Below are 6,000 nucleotides of genomic sequence, written 5' to 3'. Positions count from 1 at the left end.
ATCCTGCTTATCTAAAACACTTGGGCAAATCAACACCCTCGGTGTCTCTACGAGCACAGGGGAGTTATCTTTAGTTTCCCTGAGTGTGCAGTGAGTTGGGTGGATCGAGGATGCCAGACGCTGTGGTCGGACTCACATCACATCAAGCCATAACAGCTGTTATAATGAGAACAGACGGTCAAATTCTAATTTAAAAATCTGTCTTTAGTGCCGGGTCCACCAGTAAGACTCAGACCATGGAATTTTTTGATTGTCTCGTCTAATTTGGTTTTAACAAGATTCCCCGCTGGGGCTCCATTCCACATTTGGAGCCTGTTGGATGGCTGGCCAAATGCTCTGCTGGCTAAAGCTAAAGTATCAGAGGAAGTACTGAGCCTGAAGCAGCCCATTGCTGTGAGTCGATGGTATATCATGATTTATTCACCATGATTGATTGGTTAATGGATTGATTTATATATTAGGATGCCTCATGCATGCCTAGAGCAATACAATTATGATCCAAAGTAAAATGTGTGACATGATTGCCTCCAACATTATTTTCATAATTTAACCATGGAAGATGCTTGAAAATCTCACAGATCCCCATTTTGTAGTAGCTGTGACTGTTACTTCCTGTTCTCTGTTGGGTGTGGTGAAGTCTGGAAGTCTACAAGATTTTCACCTGTGGAAAACAATATGTATAAAACAGTACTTACTTTGTTTAAAGATGACATTATTTGACCCAATGAGTGTAATTTTGAGGAGAATATCTCCACAACATGACCATACAGGTACTCCCCTTCTGGAGACGATGACATGCTGCCTGCAACCCAATTCATGTTTTCTTACAGCTGGTTCTGGTGCCATGGTGGCAAATGTATGTCTTCTAATGTCTGAGCAGGAGACATGTATAAAGCACCCCCTCATTAACTGGGCCCGACTGTGCCAAGCTTCTATTTTTCTATAGGCCCTGCGTTTTGAGAAATAATAAAACGCTTGGGTGGGATGCCATCAACATTATTTACTCTGTGTATGTTTGTGTGTGAAGGGAGATCAAGAACATCTCTCAAAATGCTACCTTCGACTGCATGCACACTACATCAATTATAAAGCACCCAGAAACTACAACATATAGTTTAGAAAACCAGAAATACTTCAAAAATCTATACATGGTTCAGGAAAACGGCTGTATTACGGGTTTCACATTTCACACAGTCCTGCCATTATACAGTGTGACAGAAATTGGTATAAAATTTGAAAAATATATAAACAATGTCAGAAAGTCAGTGACTGTCCAATGGACAAAGTCAACTTCAGTTTCTTTAAGGAAAAATAATTCCTGGGCTGTGTTCTGTTAGATGTGGTCCATCTCTAAACGCTGTACAAATATGACCACAGAGTTATTATCCACCTGCAGTCAACATCTCTGATGATACTGTTGCGTGGTGTATGTGTGCAGTGTGTGTGCACACACACTTACTTGCATGGGTTTTGTGTTTACTCCGCATTGGGCTGTATTAGCTTCAGGTTCTATAGAATGTAAAGGGACCATGATGCTCGGCTGCTGCGGCATAATAACAAACCTGCCAGCTTGTAATTATTCACTTAATTATGTATTTTGGGTGTTTGTTTGATATATTTCAATGGGAATCCATCGTGTGCAGATCAAAGTGGATAATGTCATCACAGCCCGGTCACAAGGTACAGGTAATCTTGTCGTAATTATTTTATTGTTAATTAGAGTGCCTCTTCTCCTAAGTTATTATCTCTCTCTCTCTTGGCGGGTGTTCAAGAGCAGTCTAATTCACTTGTTTACTAACATGACCACTTAATGTGGAGATAAACCAGTGACTTTAGAGTGCTTTGTCGGTGTGACGCTGCCTGCTGGTGAAAAGTCCACTTAGAGTTGCTCTGGACATGTTTAGGATATATTATTAAGCGTGGAACAGTACGGTGCTCTGCCTGTGTAGTTAAATGGTTCATAAACAAGGGTCTACCCATAGTCATCTCTGTGCACTAGTGAAGAGTTTGTTTTGCAGGCCAAGTGACTATCATTATACACCTTGTGCAATTAAAAACAATGTATATAATTGGCACTTAATTAAACATGTTAAAGTAACTGTCTAGTGAAAATCTCACATTTGAAAGTTCATATTCTGTTAACTCATACGCAAATAATGTTGTTGACTCCAATAATACAATAATCTATATTATTTGTGGCCTAAGCATAAATTGGAGAATTTTTTTCCAGAAACCCTACCTCAAACAGACCGTTTCTCAAACGCTTGCTATTTTCTCATGAAACATGATGTCATGTTGGCTCATTTGCTGAGCTGGCCGATCAGCGGTCAATACGCATTAATATGTTTTATGACTGGTATACACCCACACCATTCTGTTGTTGGGGTACGCCCACACCATTCTGTTGTTGGGGTATGCCCACACCATTCTGTTGTTGGGGTACACCCACACCATTCTGTAGTTGGGGTACATCCACACCATTCTGTTGTTGGGGTACGCCCACACCATTCTGTTGTTGGGGTACGCCCACACCATTCTGTTGTTGGGGTACATCCACACCATTCTGTTGTTGGGGTATGCCCACACCATTCTGTTGTTGGGTTACGCCCACCCCATTCTGTTGTTGGGGTACATCCACACCATTCTGTTATTGGGGTACATCCACACCATTCTGTTGTTGGGTTACGCCCACACCATTCTGTTGTTGGGGTACGCCCACACCATTCTGTTGTTGGGGTACGCCCACACCATTCTGTTGTTGGGGTACGCCCACACCATTCTGTTGTTGGGGTACACCCACACCATTCTGTTGTTGGGGTACACCCACACCATTCTGTTGTTGGGTTACGCCCACCCCATTCTGTTGTTGGGGTACATCCACACCATTCTGTTATTGGGGTACATCCACACCATTCTGTTGTTGGGTTACGCCCACCCCATTCTGTTGTTGGGGTACGCCCACACCATTCTGTTGTTGGGGTACGCCCACACCATTCTGTTGTTGGGGTAAGCCCACACCATTCTGTTGTTGGGGTACACCCACACCATTCTGTTGTTGGGGTACACCCACACCATTCTGTTGTTGGGGTACGCCCACACCATTCTGTCGTTGGGGTAAGCCCACACCATTCTGTTGTTGGGGTACACCCACACCATTCTGTTGTTGGGGTACACCCACACCATTCTGTTGTTGGGTTATGCCCACACCATTCTGTTGTTGGGTTACGCCCACCCCATTCTGTTGTTGGGGTACGCCCACACCATTCTGTTGTTGGGTTATGCCCACACCACTCTGTTGTTGGGGTACGCCCACACCATTCTGTTGTTGGGGTACGCCCACTCCATTCTGTTGTTGGGGTAGGCCCACACCATTCTGTTGTTGGGTTACGCCCACACCATTCTGTTGTTGGGGAATGCCCACTCCATTCTGTTGTTGGGTTATGCCCACACCATTCTGTTGTTGGGTTACGCCCACACCATTCTGTTGTTGGGGTACACCCACACCATTATGTTGTTGGGGTACATCCACACCATTCTGTTGTTGGGGTATGCCCACACCATTCTGTTGTTGGGGTATGCCCACACCATTCTGTTTATTGGGGTCCCACCACACCATTATGTTGTTGGGGTATGCCCACACCATTCTATTGTTGGGGTACGCCCACACCATTATGTTGTTGGGGTACATCCACACCATTCTGTTGTTGCGGTACGCCCACACCATTCTGTTGTTGGGGTATGCCCACTCCATTCTGTTGTTGGGGTACACCCACACCATTATGTTGTTGGGGTACATCCACACCATTCTGTTGTTGGGGTATGCCCACACCATTCTGTTGTTGGGGTATGCCCACACCATTCTGTTTATTGGGGTCCCACCACACCATTATGTTGTTGGGGTATGCCCACACCATTCTACTGTTGGGGTACGCCCACACCATTATGTTGTTGGGGTACATCCACACCATTCTGTTGTTGGGGTACGCCCACACCATTCTGTTGTTGGGGTATGCCCACTCCATTCTGTTGTTGGGTTATGCCCACACCATTATGTTGTTGGGGTACATCCACACCATTCTGTTGTTGGGGTATGCCCACACCATTCTGTTGTTGGGGTATGCCCACTCCATTCTGTTGTTGGGGTATGCCCACACCACTCTGTTGTTGGGGTACGCCCACACCATTCTGTTGTTGGGGTACGCCCACTCCATTCTGTTGTTGGGGTAGGCCCACACCATTCTGTTGTTGGGTTACGCCCACACCATTCTGTTGTTGGGGAATGCCCACTCCATTCTGTTGTTGGGTTATGCCCACACCATTCTGTTGTTGGGTTACGCCCACACCATTCTGTTGTTGGGGTATGCCCACACCATTCTGTTGTTGGGGTACACCCAATCCATTATGTTGTTGGGGTACATCCACACCATTCTGTTGTTGGGGTATGCCCACACCATTCTGTTGTTGGGGTATGCCCACACCATTCTGTTTATTGGGGTCCCACCACACCATTCTGTTGTTGGGGTATGCCCACACCATTCTATTGTTGGGGTACGCCCACACCATTATGTTGTTGGGGTACATCCACACCATTCTGTTGTTGGGGTACGCCCACACCATTCTGTCGTTGGGGTATGCCCACTCCATTCTGTTGTTGGGTTATGCCCACACCATTATGTTGTTGGGGTACATCCACACCATTCTGTTGTTGGGGTATGCCCACACCATTCTGTTGTTGGGGTATGCCCACTCCATTCTGTTGTTTGGGGTATGCCCACACCATTCTGTTGTTGGGGTACATCCACACCATTCTGTTGTTGGGGTATGCCCACACCATTCTGTTGTTGGGGTATGCCCACACCATTCTTGTGTTGGGGTATGCCCACACCATTCTGTTGTTGGGGTACGCCCACTCCATTCTGTTGTTGGGTTACGCCCAATCCATTCCAACACAGAAAAGCTGTTTTTAACATACTTATTTACCATTTTTTGTAAGAAAGATATTTAGCTCATATCGTAATTAATTATAGGTCTTATTTCATAGAAATCTGGAAACACTGGACAGTTAATTTAACTGCCTGTAATCAAAACAATAGAATTTGATACCAGGGGTTGATGTAATGTAAACTTCATCACCTCCATCTACTGGTGAACAGTAGTTACTACAGCAATCAACACCACACATCAGTTCTTTCTCTCTCCGGGCTCTCCACACTACAGATACAATATATGGTGTCAGATGCCATCTAGTGGCACATCTGTTTCTTTACAAAGCCTGAAATAGTTTAAACAGTGTAAACTGTCCAATGGTTTTACATTAAAATAACAGGTTTGACGTTTCACGTTAGGTGTCAACACAATATTTTAAGGAAATCATAATAGATTGAGTTTATGAAACATTTGCATAAATATTACATAAGCCTAAAGTAAAAAGTGACTTGTATTGAACAAACAAAAGTGTTAACAGAATACTGACCACTAAGCTATGGTGAACTCAGGAAAACGGAGATTCTCCCCTATATAGGCATTTCTCACGCCCAGGAGAATTATGATCTGTTTAAATGGAGTGGCTCTGAAAGCCTCTCTGGTTGTGAAAGGAAACTCCTTTGACAACGAGCCAGAGAAAGAGAGAAGCGCTTGTGGTGCCAGAGGAAAGAGCTGTTGGAGACTTTGATTGTTTTGGGGGTTTACCAGCTCTATTTTCTCTCCCTCTTTTTAAAGAACTCCGTCTCCCAGAAAGCTTTGCCTTGCGGGAGAAGTGCTTCATGAGCATCAGCCACCTGCGGTAGCAAAGAGCAGTGATACTGATCACACACTATTGAGTTAAAGCGGCTGTACATTCAGACTACACATTTCACACCTTTGCCACATTCAACCATTACTGTGACTGGATATTTCTGTGGCGCTATTAGCTAATGATTACACTTATCTTTAAAGGAATCAATGGTACAAAATCAAATCAATTGTATAACATGTTTCGAAATGTTGGCATTATTGATCTGT

This window comes from Oncorhynchus kisutch, linkage group LG20, assembly GCF_002021735.2.
Source record: "Oncorhynchus kisutch isolate 150728-3 linkage group LG20, Okis_V2, whole genome shotgun sequence".
NCBI lineage: Eukaryota > Metazoa > Chordata > Actinopteri > Salmoniformes > Salmonidae > Oncorhynchus > Oncorhynchus kisutch.
This window is presented reverse-complemented; position numbering follows the sequence as displayed.